This window comes from Phodopus roborovskii, unplaced genomic scaffold (genome assembly GCF_943737965.1).
Source record: "Phodopus roborovskii unplaced genomic scaffold, PHOROB, whole genome shotgun sequence".
Lineage (NCBI taxonomy): Eukaryota > Metazoa > Chordata > Mammalia > Rodentia > Cricetidae > Phodopus > Phodopus roborovskii.
The window spans coordinates 443,204-462,347 of NW_026125948.1; the positions used below are offsets into that span (position 1 = coordinate 443,204).

A 19,144-nucleotide genomic window follows, 5' to 3' on the forward strand; every position below is an offset into this window, starting at 1 on the left:
AGTGTCCTCAATATTTGAAAATGAGATCAATAATGATGTGTGGTAACTTTGAAGCTTTGAGGTTTGAATTTAGTAGAAAATATGTAAATATAGAAAATATATAGAGTATCTTTTGGCAAATGTCAAGGACTGATATAATTGTAAGGACTTGTCAGACATAGTAGGAAAAAAGGTAAAACTGAGTCACTGTGAAAAAAACATAAGTGTTTTGTCAATGAGTAACAAGAAGAGAAAAATGGGAATAAAATCAGTCCCCATAAGTTTTAAGATGTGCTAATTATGACATAAAATATCAGAAAATCCTAATTTTAGACTGAGCGTGCTTTAGAATGGAGAAAGCAATGTGGAAAACACTCTCTGAGAAGGCGGCTATGAACAACTCATTCTCTCTGCTATATTTTTCATAATTATTAGATGAGGAGACAATGAAATTTTATTCATTATTATTGGATACACAATCAGACTTGAACCTTTAGCCTACCACTTCCTGGTTCAACAATCTTGAGTAAACACTTTACTTAATTATAAACTAGGTGTAAAATAAGTAGCTATGGTCCCAGACATGTTTGCGGAACTTGATATGGGGCAGGCACTTTGGTATGTGCCCTGTATGCATATATTTTATCAGCCCTCAAAACAACTTAGTGAACTAGTTATCTCTATGCCCATTTTACAGGTAACATAGAGCATATTGGCAGAGTTCAATTGTTAATAAGGGTTGGTGCCAGAACATAGCCTGTTCACTTATACATGTTGAAATTTAGTGTGTACTGGATTTAATAATGGGTTATATGTTACAAAGAAGGTGTTTGGGAAGGGGAAGATGAGTAATTAATAATAATGAGTCTTTTCCAACTTCACTGAGTGTAATTAATAAATACCCCTTTTGTTTTTTCCATATTGATTTATACATGCTCTGGTTGTAACATTTATTTCACAATACATAATTCTGTTTACATACTCAGTATCACCTACCAGATTGTGACCTCCTTATAAATGAGGACTATCATCAGATTTCCCTCTGGAATGTTCAATGAATAAATGCACCAGACAAGCCCAAGATAATTAAGGCTAATTTGATGATTAGAGAAGTCTTTGGTGACCTTCAAGTATTGTTTCAGAATAGCGCCAAGGACATAAAATTAAATGAAATAGATAGCCAGAAAGAGAAGGTAATGTGTAAGGATAATTTATTCAAAATATTGACTGTGGATAATAACTCTATAATAGAGGGGGCAGTAGAGCCAGCAGCTGGAAAATGGTGAGGCTAGTGGCAAAAGTTATTATAATTATCATCCTGAATAAGTTCAGCATAATTAGGCCAGAGGAGAATAGGAATTGGAAAAAATAAAAATAGAAAATCAAGAATTCATGAGTGCCTGCAAATACCTAGGCGCATTACCAGGGAAAAGTGTTGGACCACCCCAACACCCATTCTGTCAGTGATCTGCTAGAGCATGGGGGACAGGTTCTGTCCTGAGAACCTAGGGCTACAGGACCTCCAGTACACAGGGCACATGGGGAAACAACAGGATTTCCAGGAAAAGTCCCAGTGATGCCCCAGTGCCTATGATGTATCAGAGACCAGGGGCCTCTAATCAAATCAATGGTTCTTTGTGATGAACACCTGTATGTATCGATGCATGATAAATGGGTTTAGTGCATTAGTCACTGTGGCACAATGCAGCCTGCATAATGAGATCTTCCTCTTCTTCCTTTTATAAAAAAAATGATTTTGTTTTATTTTTGAAGGGAGGAAGTTATGAGGATAGAGATCAGATTCCAGGAAATGGGAGATGGGTGGGGTCAGGATGCATGGTAGGAAAGAAACAAAGAACAAATAAAAAAGGAAATTAAAAATATGATCCATTGTTTTGAAATATAGTCTTATATAAAATTTTAAAATCAAACAGGTAATATTTACATTGTTGTTTCATAGTGACTTTTACTATGAACTCCTTACATTTTACTCATAACATTTTTAACTAGTTTTTATTCTTTAATTACAATTCATAGCTATATCTCTTTGCTTGTTACAATTTTCTACAAATATATATATGTGCATATATATATATATATACATATATATATTTTAAAGTTTTATGTAAATGGTAACAGACACTTTAGAGCGTTTCTTTGGGACTTATTTCTTAGTATACTTACTTTTGGAGTTTTTGTTGGAAAAAAAGCCACGTGTCCTTTCTAGAGCAAAAATTGCTAATTTGAATATTAGAGAGAAAGGTATGACTTCATGTACTGATATGAATACCTTAATAAAAGTGAATTTCTCAAATTAAAAAAGAAGGTCTGGGTGATAATCTTGTGATACAGCTCAGTGGGTGTCATACACATCCCTGGTTTGATTCTCAATACTTTCAAGAGATGGAAAACTAATTCATGGGTATTGACTATATTATTAAACAGAGATCACCTAACCACGCACATTGGCCTCATCTGGAATGTTGTTAAAAATTCAAATGAACTAAATCAGAAACTCAGAGAGTGTTTCTTGCTTTATCTGGGGGAGTGGAAATGTGTGTGTGTGTGTGTGTGTGTGTGTGTGTGTGTGTGTGTGTGTGTGTGTGTGGCGGGGAGCGGAGGTTGTCAAGAAAACCTCCAGGTAATTCTGATGTATTCTAAGGTCGACGTGCCACACTGACAAAGAAAATTTCCAGGTCAAGTGATACTCAGGCAGTTGTCTATAGCTTATCTACAAAATCTTCCAATATTTTTAAAATAACAAGTTCTTCTTGATGTGTATTCAAAGCTTGATGTCAATTTAAAACTAGAGAACTCTAGCAATTTGCAGTTACTAACGGACAGAACTGCTCTAACTGTTGTCGATTAGTTCAGGTAAAAGGACACTGATCTGTATCATAATTTACCAGTTACTTGTCTGAGAGCACAACAATCAAACAAACCATGCATTCTGTGCTGTGTAGGCCTCATAAACTGTCCCTTGTTTTCTTTTTTTCCTTAAAACTATACTAAAATTATATTCATACTGCACTACAGTAAGTCTGGTATACTGTGTTTCAGTGTAGAGATGGAGTAACTAGACTAGTAGTTTATTCACCCCATCTTAACTAACTTAAGCTGGTAAGCAATTTGTCACTCAGACATTTTCTTTTTTCAATAAAACTTGAGCTTCAAAGTTGGCCTCAAAAATACCTCTGCTACTAACACCTTCCACAGGTTTACATTTCAGGGCTATTAATACCTCAACCATAGCACATATAGAATGTACTTACAAGAAATGTGACCACACTGTGTCTATGGAGATAAAATGATGAAGTACTCTCCATGAGGCAGGCATATGCTGATACTGTGTTACCAGAGTCAGCATTCCAATTTCAGGTATAAAGTGAATTGTGAGAAGGTGTTATATAGGAAAAAACAGTGGGGTTTTACACATCTGCCCCAAAGCAATCTTACACATCAACTTGAGAGTGATACAGAGAAAATACACAGCTAACTTCATGAGAAAGTTTCATTCTGTGACTTAGTAAGAATTTTTTTGCACAAATGGCTGGAGAATGCATAGTGATCATAGACAAAAAAAAAAAAAAAACAAAACCTGAACTGCACACTTAGAATAAAAGGAATTCAACAGCAAAGTCACACATATACCTCCTAGTGAAACATTTCTGAATGTATTTAAGGAGATCTAGCATGGAAGTGGTGTTCAGACTGAAATTTGAGTCAAAGGTCCATGTCAAGAAACTACATTAAACTGCGCCTTTCAGACCTCTCCCTTTCTGCTTATATATCAACAAATGACTACATGGAACTCGGTGACATTAAAAAGTCTTGTATCAACAAACAGATCCCCTCTCCTGGTATGTGAAGGGAACAGACCTAATACACACTATACTGGATTGATTAACCTTAAAGGAAATTAGATACTTATTGCAGACACAGAATCTGGTTGAATCTTTGAAATGAAACTATTTAATCTATATTACTGTGATCAGATAATTCAACTTTATTTCTTTTAGTAAAATATTCCCTAATTATGGTTTATTTTTCATATTATATTTATATATACATGAAACAGTTAATATTTAAGCAATAATAAATGCTCCAGTGCATATATCAAAATAACTACTACTGCATGCCAGTCTTGATACAGCACATGAATTCTAATGTTAGTTTCCTTTATTTAAAAAATTAAGTTCTGTGTTCTCTGCCAAGGGTTGTTTAATTATTTCTTTCTTCAACACCAGCACACATTGCAATAACATTAAGAAAGATAATGTACTTTTAAGGATTGCAATTACCATGAAGACATTAGCTCTGCAGCTACGGCCAGACAGGTCTAATACATGCATTCCAGGCTTTATTTCTGAATCTACCACCAAAACTATGGTCACATGACCATAGTTTCTACTAATTCAGCCAAATGTAATTTACGCTGGAAAAGATGTCCTAATTCTTTGTGCATGCTTGATTGTCCTTTTTTTACTCTCTTGAATCTGTATTATAATGATACTCCCAACAATAAGGGAATAGATTATATCAATTTTATAAAAAGTCATGCAATTTAAGAGCTTTACACTTGTTAACTTAATTTATGGTAGCAATCTGTGAAAGCAGAACTTAAACTTGAAACCATGACAACATTAAATGTAATAAAGATTCATCTCAATTGCCACCTTCAAGCCCAGCAGGGTATTTGTGCTATTAGTTTCTCAGAGAAGACAGATTCTGCTTTCCTACTCTCACTGCTCTACCTCTCAGTGATTTCCTTATAGTATCACTTATTTAAGGAGAATGCAGTACACATGTATTAGTTTGCTTGCAGAAGCCAGGATCTGTGGCAAATCAACAGCTATTTATGCTCATTTAGGAAAGGCCACAATGAATTAATGAGACGTGTCTGTACTTACAAACAAAAGCAGTTCTACTACTTGGAAGTATTTTCAGTTAATCAACCTGTCTATAGTAGGCCTACCAAACAAATTCATCTGAGAATAGTTTTAAGAAAATCAAATTATTTTTAAATTGCTATAAAAAATAGTCTACAAACATAAGTATCTCTTGGGTTTTTTTTTAAACACATTCTTCAATAAGGTTTGTATTATACAATTAATAAAACCACTCAACTTTTATTGTAGTGAACATTTTTATTTAAACGTGATTATGGGAAGTTTGAAAGACAGTTCTTTGTTGTTTTTCCCTGGACATAACTTCAAAGATTATTACCATCAATAAATGAGAACATGGGCAATAATGTAGGTAGGTAAGACTCAGAGTTGTGCCATTAGTGCAAGAGTAACTCTAGTAATCACCAATAAATTCTTTGGAAAGCAAAATGAACAACAAAAAGAAATATCTGTGTATGAGTTGCTTATATATATATTTTTCCAATCTCTTCCTTCAATCAAGCATTGATTCATTCATCTTAAATACTCTACATAATTTTTACTATTAATTAATATTAATCATTTTCTCCTGTTGCTTGTTTCTCTCATCACTTTCTATTTTTGCATCTCTGGAAATGATTATCACTGATATAGTATTAGTGATATCTTATTATAGAGAGTGCTGTTGTGACGTCTCTTTTTCATTGTAAGAAATGTATAGAAAATTTAGCATTTTAACCACATGGAGTTAAGTGACATTAATGAAATTCACATGCCTGTGCAACCATTTCCATTATCAATAATCTGAATTTCTTGTCATCCTTAGCTAAAACATTAAATACTAACATACTTTCTCATTTCTAACCTTGCAGGTAGCTACATCTCTAATTTTTGTCTTTGTAAACTTGACTATTCTACGTAGTTCATATGAGGACAAGATGTAGCATGTAACAGAAGCTCATTGCTTAATTTTTTTGCTAGTGATTCTCAATAAAATGTCAAAAGAAGAGGTCTTGTTGCAAAGAAGGTTTCCAACAGGAACAGAGAACAAGATAAAAAAGGAGGAGGAATTGGGGTAACAATAAACTTCATTGTGTAAACATGTGAAACTGTCAAACAACAACAAAATATTTACAAAAATAAAAATAAGTAAAGAAAGTTGGTAAATGCCTGGAGCTGTAAAGTAGATCAACAGATCAGTGTTGTAAGAAGTCTAATCTGGGGCTATGGTGGGGACATCTTTAGTACTAGAAAAATGCTAATTTCACCAAACTTTATTTTAAGTTTTATTATATGCCAGTCATGTCTCACAAAAATCCCTTAAATAAATTATAGCTGAGGATCAATTCTCTTTTAACCAGTAACAAATTTAACTCCTGCTACAAAACAAAACAAACAAAAACACTCAAAAAATTAAATTGATGCTTTAGGAAATCAATAACACTCTGGTTTTTCTCATACATGTTATAAAATATGAAATTTGGGAGTGCTTCAGAAATTGAAATAGGCCACACTGATGCTGATGAAAACATCTGACAACCAAGCATTTGTATCACTCTCCAAAATTTGAATGCAATTTATTATAATTTTTCATGTTCCTTCACACCAGATTTCTAAACATTATACATTAAGATGTTTTTATTTTTTGGATGCAGCATGTCCTCACAAAAGGCTCATGTGTTCTAGAATTGGTTCACAGATGGCAGCACTTTCACAAATAGAGCATGAAGTTATTAACCTTATAATGGGCTTTTAGGAAGTAGGCATGACATTAAAGTTTATATCACATTTCTGTTTCCATCTAGGTTTCCTCTCTGCTTCTTGTTTTCCATAAGATGAGCTTCTTTGCTCCACTGTATGCTCCAGCCATAATATTCTACCTTGCTTCTACCGGAAAACAACAAAGGCAACCAATTCTCATGAAACCATAAAGCAATGTGGGCTAATCGGTCTTTCCCTATAGTAAATTGTATTTCTTGGGTAGTTTGCCACAGAAATAGCAAAGGGATGAAATACAGGTGTAAATAATAATGATTTAATTGAATTTAAAGTGTTAATTCTTTTTCTCTAAGCAGTCAGTCTCCAAAGAGTTCGCATTTCATCATACATGCATCCTTTATCCTGAGCATTAAATATAAAAATGTTTCATTCCCACTTACCTAAAGAAAAGTCATGAAAGTCTACTATGGGAAGCTGTACTTGATTTTTGCTCCTGATCAGTGAAATGGGGGTAGTACACATAAAATAGTTTTAGTTCTACAATTTATTATTTTTTGACTTGATAGTGCTAAATAGAAGAAATTAAACAACTAATATTTAATTAAGAAGGAGAAGAGAAAGAAAAGGATTGTGGGAAATGAATACATGATGTACTTTGACTTATATTATTATGAAGCTTATTACTGTATAACAGATGCTAATGAAAATGTTCAAAAAATAAATGCAGAAGATGCACAGTAACTTGAGAATCAATTTAAAATATTATAACATTGAAACAAATATGGAGGGACTGGAGAGATGGTTCAGTGGTGTACAGAACCTGCTGTGTTTGAAAGAGGGCCTGTGTTCATTTCCAAGCTTCCACATGATGGCTCACTGCCATCCATAACTCCAGTTGCAGGTGCTCCATAGCCCTCTTCTGACTTCCACAGGCAGCAGGTATGAATGTAGTGCACAAATTACAGCAGGCAAAACATTCAGACATATAAAAATAAAACTAAATGAAAAAGAAACACGTATTCTGAGATTCCATAATATAAATGAAGAAATCAAAGAACAGGGGAAAGGAAAAGAACATTAATGCTTTATAATCACCCTCATGCCAGAATTCAGGGAAAATCAAATTGAAAACAAAGGAGCAATGTCCATGTCGTACACTGGACTGGAATTATCCCTATGCTTTGCCCAGAAGTGGGGAAGCTATACAGTGTGGATGTCACCCCACAGAGTGCTTCATTGCCTGGTAGTTAGCTAGCATTTATGAGCAACATAATTTAGTTTTCATGTGTGTCCATCCTACCCCTTATAGCCCTACCCACACACTTTTCTCACTCTCTCTGGCTTTAGCATTACAATGTTCTGTATATACCAGCAAGCTCATAAAAACAAAATGATTGGAAATACATTTGATTTTCTTTTCCCCGGCAAAACTGCTAGCAGTCGGTGCTACAGAGAGTAAATGTTCAATAAATGTGGCTGCAATTACAAGCATGGAAAAGGCACTTAAATAGATATGAATAATTCTTAAAGTGTCTAAAATTATCACAAACCTTTATGCTAGTATAAACTGCCACTTTATAAACTTCCTCCCCGTCATTGGCTCCCCTTATTAAGGTTGTGTAATGCATTCATTAGGAAGGCTTCATTTGACTGGAAAACCAGTTTGTAACATGAGTGGTCACATTCAGTTACAGTAGCCATATTTTATTTTGAACAAGAGTTTCAAACAGGGTTTAAATCCCCCTTGAACAGAGCTTGTATAGAATAAAAAAAAAAAAAAACCATTTGTTTTCAAACTTACTAATTATATTCACTAAATGCTACTCATGTTGTCGACTTTCCCCCACTGTGAGAATTACAAAATCAGTCATAAGATTAAACTCAGAAAATGACTACAGCAATTCACAGAATGCTAAGCCAGCTGGGTTCATTTAAATCCTCTCTGGAAACAGTCTTTGTGGTGAACCAAGAAGACCTACAGCTAGTCCCAGAAATATTCACTTTTTCTATCTTCTAGTGCTGAAAATATTTACAACTACTTTGAGTTAATGGGAAAATCATCAAGAAGTACCCTTCAAACTTTCTACATTAGAAACTCTATTATTTTAGTTAGATATACCTCTCAAGCCAAAATTTGTTGCCTTACTGTTTAGTCATTATTATTTCACAAATATAGCTGTGAAACAGTATTAATAGAACATTTTGACTTAGTGAATACTTTTTTGATTATAGAATAGGACCTGGAGTGTGTTCCTAGATAGGGGGCAGAAATTTATCAATAAAGGAAAAATATGTTGAGAGAAAAAAGAAAAATGAATTTTTAATAGTCGGTATTGTCAAGGAATAGCAATCAAATCTGCATTTACAAAGCACTCTTCTCTAAAGAATTTAATAAACTGAAAATTTGAAGATTTTGTGAAGTTTCACACAACCTAAACTGTAGTGCTGTAAATGTGCTAATCTAAAAATATGTAATCAAATTCTGAGAAAACAAACAAGTGTTACATTTAAAGTATTACCAGCCTCATTTACACCCAGTAATATAAATGAATAATTCAGTTTTGAAAATACTCTTAAATAAACTCACAAGTACTATATATACTTCAGATTCTTAACATTTACACAAAGGGAGAAGAAAGGAAAACTGAATTGTGAGCTGGTTTTACTCTCTCAAATTTCAAACATTCCTTCTTCACAACTAAAACAATTGGAAGAAGTACATAAACAAACTTAACACCTGCTATATTTGGCTTCTCTGAAAATCAATCTCACAACTAGTCACAGAATACATATCTCACACTGACCTATTTTTAAATGTGATTTCAAAAGTTGTTCTAAGTGGAAGAATTTTGTAAGATGGAATTTTCTACTTTTTCCCTTTTGTTTAATACTACATCAAATGATTGTATCAAAGTGTTAGTTGATATATAAATTATATTGCTACATAAATATTTTTTTGGTTATTTCAAGATGGGATTTCTCTGTGGTTTGGGAGGCTGTCCTGCAACTAGATCTTGAAGACCAGGCTGGTCTCAAACTCACAGAGATCCACTTGCCTCTGCCTTCTGAGTGCTGGGAGTAAAGGCGTGCTACACTACTTTCTAGCCATAATTTTTTTTTTAATTAGTCTTTTTTGTTTACTGGGGAATGAATTCAGAACAACTCTATCAAGGAAATACAACACCAATTATGTTCTTTCGTGTTCTCTCTCTTTATCCCTTCCTACTTCCCTCTCTCCTACCCTTCCTTCCTTCCCCTTTCCTCTGGACCTCTTTCCATTCACTACTGCCTGTTTTGTGAGATCAGGTTTCACTCTGTAGTCCAGTCTGGAACTCACTATGTAGAACAGGCTAGTAGAAAACTCCTAAGCAACCCTCAGCCTCTCAAGAGATAGGATTAAAGGTATTATATAGCACACTAAGCATTGATTTTTCACTTTTGATTTACTGGCAAAGTCTCACTAAATTGTCCATACTTGCCTTCAACTCATGTTGTTGCTCAAAGAATGCTAAAATCTGCTTGCTATCTTTTTTCCCTCATACTCTAAAACAGCTAGGATCCAGGCCTTCACTGCTAGGTCTCCCCAATTTCAATTACTGGCAAATAGAGAATAATAAACATCAATAAGTGACCCTAATTTTAGAAAATGTGTGGCCATTTAGAAAAAGTTGACATTATCATTTTAGAATTCCCTCATATAGCCAGAGATACAAATTCCTTAAACCAAGTTTCTTTCTATTTTATGCATCAATCTGCATAACAACATTATTTCACATAAAGGAAAACAGGTACGCTACAGCTCTGAAATGGGAAAAATGCATTCATTTTCACAGAAGGACATTTTTCAAAGCCCATAATACTGTATTCACAAGTTTCAAAAATCACAGTACCACAATCACTTATTTCCAACATTTATAGTGCTACAACTCTTAAACTCAGAAATGAGATTTATTTTCATTTTTATTAGAGGTTAGGGCTTCTGATTGGATTTATGAGCTGTAAGCAAATACTGTGATAGCTACAGAAATGATATGACTAAAAGAATTTAATTACCACTAGCCAATATGTACAAGTCCACATGTACAGTTTAATAGCCCATGCTTTCAGATTCATACTTAGTAACATAACGTGAACTAAACAACTTTGGTAAGAGTGCTTTTACTAAAAAACTAAATTTAAACTTATATAACTTTATATTAATTTCAAAGCTTCTAGATTTATTGACCTATGTGATTTTAGTGTCTCCTATATAATAATTTAAAAATTTGCTGCATTGATTTACATGAAAAACTGTAGGGAACAAAACTCATGACAGTTTTAATAACTGAGTCTAGAATATTACCAAGAGCATAGTAAGACAGTGGTACAACATTCTTTTCATGCTCAAGAGGATTTACTGGCTCTCAAAGATGAGAGTCCTGTAAATGAAACCACAACTGGTGTAATTAAAGGTCAAATATTTCATAAGTTAAATAAAGCCAAAAGCCAACTATTTAAACTGTCACTGATACACTGTCCTTGTATTCTGTCGTGCTTAGTTATTTCAAATGTCTTCTTTGGTTAATGGTCTTGCTGCAGTGTAATATAATGAAATACAGACAAACTCTCAAACTGAAATGTTTGTGTCCAGTAGTCATGAATTATGAATACATTGTATGGTGTGTCATTATATACTGATATTTTAAACATGACGTGCCATGAATGAATTCCCTTACATTTGCTATAGCACTGAATCACTAATTACAAACCAAAGACATGAAAACACATTGCTTCAAAGAATGCCAAAGGAAGGAAAAGTTCAAAGGACGCATGGGGAGACAGAATCTAAGGGGCAATCTCATATTTCTTCCAATTCTATCTAATTTTTCTTTCCATTGTGTAGGTTCTACAATGTCAAGTATAAACCAGTACCATTTATTTCTCAACAAACTGTCAAATTTCCTTCCAACTCAAGTAATGATAAACACTGATTTTTTAAATTCACATTTCAGAAAGGTAAAGTGTCAGAAAAAATCCTAAAAAGCCTGTAGTTGACTGAAATTATATATTTAAATACACTGTCATTGAATGATCACCCATGAGCCATCACTAAATTATTGAGAATAGTTTTCACAGTATGTGTATGCTCATAATTGTGATAAACAAAGGTCATTAAAATGGTAAATATTTATGTTAAAAATAAACCTATATTTCACCCAACTATCTGGCATTCACTCATGGGTAGCTGAGAGTTTTACATGCAACAGACATTGAGAATACAATGTAGCATAAAGTACCAATCCCAATTTAATGGGTTCAGAGTTGAGACAGAAAAAATAAGATGTCCCCATGTGAGGATATCATGAAATAGTGGTCTTCTGAAGTTAAATGAAGAAGACCTCAAGGGACACCTGGTCTTTGAATTATGGTATTGGAAAATAAAAGAATCTCTGAGGCTCTGCTATACTATCATGTACCCGAATTGTCTAATATGCTTGCCCAAGTATTCACCTCTCTGATTTTATTTTTATTTTGTTTGTGTGTTTTACCATAAACCAAAGAAGACTATTAACTCCCATTTTATGCTAAACTTCAAACAATTACGATACAATTCACAGCATTTTGAATAAAAATTATTACATATTGTGAAAATTTAGAGGAATTTATATGTTACTGAGGTGGAATATGTTTTCCCTTAGATTTTCTCCTATATTATATACAAATGTTACTGATCATATTTAATGGTTAAGTATTCTTCCATTTCACAATGCAACTACAATTATTTAGTTACTGTTATTACAGCTTCTATGATGGTGAGTGAAATGCTTTGATATTTGGGGTGATGTCAAATATAGTGTCTTCAGCATCAAAATGATTAATCATTTTTGTGACTGACTATGATATATTTAACATTATAATTTTTCAATATATTCTAACACAATCATTTAATAATTTTTCAATATATTCTAACACATTCATTTAATTGGATCTAAGACCAGCATTATACATGGATCAGTGCATTTCTTCACCTAAAGGTGAATAAATTGAAGCTGTGACTACTTGGACAAGGAGCAGCTCTATAATACACAGTAAGTCAACCAGCTTCTCCTTAAATCTGTAGTCAAATACAGAGCAAAGAGCAGAAAAATGCTTGAAGACAATACATCCCTAATGAAATATGCTAGACTTTTCACTTTGTGCCTGCTACATGAATTTTCTAAGCTGCCACTATGTCTGTGAATATATATATATATATATATATATATGTAATACATCTGGGTATTTTACATATATATCATATAAATATAGTATATATGTATATATTAGTAAATGTATAATATATGTATGATATGTTGTATAAAATTATACATGCATACATATATTATACATTTATATTAATATATGTATAATACATATGTATAGTACATATATATTCACAGACATATTACATATATATTCACAGACAGTGGCAGCTTAAAAAACAGACACATGCTCCCATCGCAGGACCTCTGACAGAGGGAAATTCGTGGATCTCCTCTGAGCACACTAGACCTGCCTATCCATACAGGACCACCCTGATTCCCCGCCTGCCTGAACTTTTACCCACAACACCGGGGCCCTGCCTGAAAAGAGACGTCTTAGAGAGATTGGTCCACCCAGAGCTACAGAGATCAAACTTCTGACCCACCTAAGCCCACTGGGAGAATAGTGTAAAGAGAGAGAGAGAGAGAGAGAGAGAGAGAGAGAGAGACCCCATTTGTACCCACTGGAAGAAGTGATTGGAAGACGGCAATACAAGAAAACACCTAACAATAGAAAGACAACCATGACCACCACCCAAATCTAACCTGACATATAGAACAAAGAAAGAATATTAAGAACAGGGAAGGAAAAAGACTGGGTAACATAATAAAGGCAGACCAATCAAAATTACATCTTACATCTCCATTGAAACTCTCAAAGACAGTAGGTCCTGGATAGATGTTCTACAAGTACTAAGAGTCCATGGATTCCAGCTCAGGCTACTATACCCAGCAAAACTCTCAATCACTATAGACGAAGAAAACAAGATATTTAATGACAAAGCCAGATATCCAAAATAAGTATCTACAAATGCAGCCCTACAGAAAGTTCTGGAGGGAAAATACCAACCCAAAGAAGTTAACTATGCTCACAAAGACAGGCAATAGATAATCGTGCTTTACCAGACCCCAAAGGTAAAGCAGGGTAAATATATTTACAATACTACCGCCAACAACAAATATAAAACAAACAAGCATTAACAATTAATAGTCCTTACTTTCCCTCAACATTCATGGTCTAAATTAGCCTATAAGACACATGCTAACAGAATGGATATGAGGACAGAATCCATAATTCTGCTGCATACAAGAAACACATCTAAGCTTAAAGACAAACATTACCTGTAAATGATTAGGAAAAGATCTTCCAATCAAATAGACCCAGGAAGGAAGCAGTTGTAGCTATCCTACTATCTAACAAGTTAGACTTCAAACCAAAATCAATCAATAAAGATGAAGATGGTCATTTCCTATTCATCACAGGAGAAATCCATCACCAAAAAGATTCAATTCTGAACATGTATGTAGCAAATACAAAGGCTCCCACGTTCATAAAAGAAACGCTACTAAAAAAAAAAAAATATCAAAGCTCACATAAAACTTCACACACCTATTAAAAACAAATTGGAATAGTTCCCTGTATCATATCAGACCACCATGCTTTAGAGATGGAATTAAACAACAGCACAAACCACAGAATGAAACCCTACAAAATCACAGAAACTGAACAATGAGCAATTGCACCGTGCCTGGGTCAAAGAACAAATGAAGAAAGAAATTAAGGACTTCCTAGAATTCAGAGAGAATGAAGAAACAACATACCCGAAATTCTGGGACACTTTGAAAGCAGTGCTGCCAGGGAAGTTCACTGGTCTAAGAGCCCATATGACGAAAACAGAGGATAGTCACATTAGAGAAATAACAGCACAACTGAAGCCTTAGAACAAAAAGAAGCAAACTCACCCCAGAGGAGTAGACACCAGGATATAATCAATTTGAGGGCTGAAACCAATAAAGTAGAAACTAGGAAAACAATACAAAAAAAAAAAAAAAAAAAAAAAAAAAAAAAAAAAGAAAGAAAAAGAAATCAATGCAACAAAGGGTTGTTTTTTTTGAGAAAATCAATAAGATAGACAAACCCTTATTCAAACAAACTAACAAGCAGAGTGAGAACATGCAAATTAACAAAATCAGAAAAGAAAAGGGGGACATATCAACGGACACTGAGGAAATCCAGACAATTTGTGCACCACAAAATTTGAAAATTCAAAGGAAATGGACAAATTTCTGCATAACTATCACTTACCAAAATTAAATCAAGAACAGATAAGCACTTTAAACAGACCTATAATCCTTATTAAAGAGAGGTAGTCTTCAAAAGACTCCCAACCAAAAAAATTCCAGGGCCAGATGGGTTCACTGCATAATTGTACCAGAAATTCAAAGAATAAGTAATACTATTAATCCTTAAATTGCTCCACACAATAGAAGCAGAAGGTACATTACCAAACTCTTTTTACGAGGCCACAATTACCTTAGTACCCAAGCCACACAAAGACAAACTAAGAAAGAGAACTACAGACCAATACCCCTCATGGATATTAATGCAAAAATATGCAATAAAATACTAGCAAATCGAATCCAAGAGAAATCACCCACCATGAACAAGTAGCCTTCATCCCTGGGTTGCAGGGATGGCTCAACATAGAAAACCTATCAATGTGATCCACCATATAAAAAAACCTGAAAAAGAAAAATAACATGATCATCTCACTAGATGCTAAGGGAGTCTTTGACAAAATGCAACAAATTGGAAAGGAAGAAGTCAAACTTTCATTATTTACAGATAATATGATAGTTTATGTAAGTGATCCGAAAAACTCTACCAGAGAACTCCTACTGCTGATAAACACCTACATTAGCCCTACATTTTTCAGACAACAAAGGGGTTGAGAAAGAAATCAGAGAACCATCACTCTTTACAATAGCCACAAACAACATAAAGTACCTTTAGGTAACAATTACCAAACAATGAAAGACATATATAGCAAGAACTTTTTGTCTTTAAAAGAAGAAATTAAAGAAAGTACCAGAAAATGTAAAGATCTTCTATGCTCTTGGATAAGTAGGATAAACATAGTAAAAATGGCAATCTTACCAAAACCAATCTATAGATTCAATGCAATCCCCATGAAAATGCCAGCACAATTCTTCACTGACCTTGAAAGGATAATAACCAAGTTTATACGGAAAATGAAAAGACCCAGGATAGCCAAAAGAACCTTGTACTATAAAGGAATTTCAAGAGGCATCACCATTCCCCACTTCAAGCTCTACTATAGAGCTATAGTACTGAAAACAGTCTGATATTGGCACAATATAGACAGACCAATGGAACTGAATAGAAAATCCTGGTATTAACCCACACACCTACGAACACCTGATATTTAACAAAACAGCTAAAAGTATACAATGGGAGGAGGAAGCATCTTCAATAAATGCTGCTGATAAACGGAATGATGGTGTGTAGAAAACTGCAGATAGACCCATGTCTATCCCCATGCACAAAAATCAAGTCCAAATGGGTCAACGACCTCAACACAAATGCAGACAGACTGAACCTCTAAGAAGAGAAAGTGGGATGTACCCTTGAACAAATTGGTACAGGAGACCGCTTCCTGAACATAACTCCAGTAGCACAGACACTGATATCTACAAATAATAAATGGAACCTCCTGAAATTGAGAAGCTTCTGTAAAAGCAAAGAACATAGTCAACAAGATCAAAATGCTGCCGACAGACTGGGAAAAGATACTCACCAATCCTACACCTGACAGAGGGATGGTCTCCAAAATATACAAAGAACTAAAGAAACTAGTCAACAAAACACCAAATAACCCTTATGCTGGAAGGGATGTGATGAAAGGGGAATACTCCTCCACTGTTGGTGGGAGTGCAAACTCATACAGTCATTTTGGAGATCAGTCTACCACAGGTTCCAGTAATCCCACTCTTAGGCATATACCCAAATGATCCACGTCCATGCAACAAAGATATCTGTTCAAATAGGTTTGTAGCAGGATTATTTGTAATAGTAAGAACTTGGAAACATCCTAGATGCCCCTCAACTGAAGAACGGATAATGAAAATGTGGCACATTTACACAATGGTATACTTCTCTGAGGAAAAAAAAAAAAAACAACAATGGAATCTTGATATTCGCAGGAGGGAGGGGCTAGTCCCTACCCCAAATGACTTAGACTTGACAGATTTAGGTGACCCCTCTAAGAAGGCATCACCCTACTTTGGAGTGGGGGGTGGATGTGATAGGGGAGTGGTGGGGACCATGGGAGGGTGAAAGAGAGGGAGGTAGGTACGGAGAGGGAACTGGGATAGATATGAAAATAAGAAAAATAGTAACAATAAAATGCACCAGGTTACAAAAAGAAGAAGAAACAAAATAGACATTTGTGGATATGTGTTTAGCTTTTATATGCACAGGCAAGTCTTCAGAGGCCAAAAGAGGGTGTCAGATTCCCTGTAAAATGAGTCACAGAGACTTGTGAGTCACTATTTGGATGCAGGGAATCAAACTATAGGCCTTTGAAAAAACAGCCAGTTTTCTTAACCACTTAGCTATCCCTAAAGCCTGAATGTTCCTTTAAAGTCCATTTCTTTAGCTTTTCTCCATTTTCTGACTGAATTATCCTTCCAACAAATTCCATTTTTCTCTTGTCTCAGAAAGTCACTTTTGGCTGTGAGCTACTAAAGATCCATTTCTAATATATGCACACAGCTGAATGAATATGGGACACTTAATTTTTTTCAATATTTTGTTTACATATATATATTATATATGCTATTACAACCTGAAAACAAAATAAGAAATGCTCCTCAAGTGCAGCATGGGAATTTCTTAGAATTTCAATGACAAACAGTCCAAGCTTGCACTGTAAGTTCATCTTCATTTACAAGGGCTTTATTACACTAGAGCACATTTACTACTGAAATTAAAAAAGCATTTTCCAATCAATATAAGCTTTGGTGTTATTTTTAATTTTAGTTAACTCATTTGTTTTTCTTTTCTTCACAAAAATCAAGACAGCTGATTTTGACCATCTAAATATCGTCTATTATGCACTGAAGCATATCTGATAAGTCTAATCACTTATGTAAATTTTCCTCTTTCAAGGGATTAGTATTTTAATGCGTTTTATAGGTTTTTTGAAAACAGTAGATGTTAATTTCAAAATAAAAGAAAAATTTAGGTGAGAAATGGTAATTGTTTGTAAGCATAATCAGTCTTCTTCATGAAGAATTCCCTCTGCAATGTATTAAAGAAAAAAAATACTATTCAAGTAGTCTTTTATAAGTGAAATTTAACAGAAATTCCAGCTAATCGTGTATCAGCACATAGTGAATTCCATCTTTTTGAAAGATTACAAATCTAAGCAAATTAATTCTATGCACTTCAGTAAATTTCTGTCATTTTACACATTTACATCTACGCAGAATCTTTGGTATTTTAGGAACATCTTTTTCATTCATACACATTGTGGGAATATCAACCATGTATATAATATTACCCTTTATTAATGACATGTATTTCCCCTATAGTATTTCCCAGAAGATAAAAATCCATCTGAAAAGTGTATGTATACGGGGGTATAGTAAAATCTTTACTTCTTTTTCCTTTAGAACACCTAATACTACATGTTAGTATTTCCCCCAAGATGGTTTTATATTTTATTTGAAGTTGGCAAGAATCTTTGTGCTAAATCCTCTGAGCATACCTCTAGTGATAGATGTCAGATCAGTGCTATATGGAAAAACTTTTATTTGACAGGTAGATGACAGGAAGAAAGCTCTCTCCAAAATCGGAGACCTCAGAATAAAATCTTTCTGTGTGATAAATATAATCTTTTGCTCTTATATATAAAGGAGTTGTTCATTCTTGTTTCAAGATAATCACTTCATGTAATAAATTTGAATACAGTAAGATGAAGGCATTTTAAAAGTGACATATTTGTTAAAATTAGAACAGGTAGCTTAAGATATATAGGCAAATTAAATATAAAATAGATATACATGTACATGACATATAAATTTATGTCACTTTACTTAATATGAAGCTTCATAATCATAAACCAAAAGTATAGATTCACAAAATGTACATAGAAAATATAGTCAAAATGATCTTATTAGGGTAAGTTATATGAACTATAATTGAATGACAAAAATAGTTTTACTCTATAAATACAAATGACAATATTCTAATTTATTGCAAGTACTACCTTACTTTTCTTGGGTTATCTAATGAACTAGTATGTTTCCCAGTACCACAAGAAGAGAGAATAACACTATTCTTGATTTTAAAAATCTGGTATTTTCAAATTATCCCATCTATTTTGTTGTTGTTATCATTCTTATAACTATTAAACAAATATCAGGAGTAAAGGGATAGTCAAATATTCCATTATATATGTAACCTATATATGA

The 19,144-nt window shown here is 33.9% G+C and overlaps 1 protein-coding gene across 1 annotated transcript in view; it reads right to left on the reverse strand.

Annotated features, from left to right (window-relative positions):
- The window catches only part of Diaph2 (diaphanous related formin 2), a gene marked incomplete at its 5' end in the record, with an annotated part of 564,399 nt that overhangs the window by 355,710 nt on the left and 189,545 nt on the right, over positions 1-19,144 (reverse strand). The window lies entirely within an intron of this gene.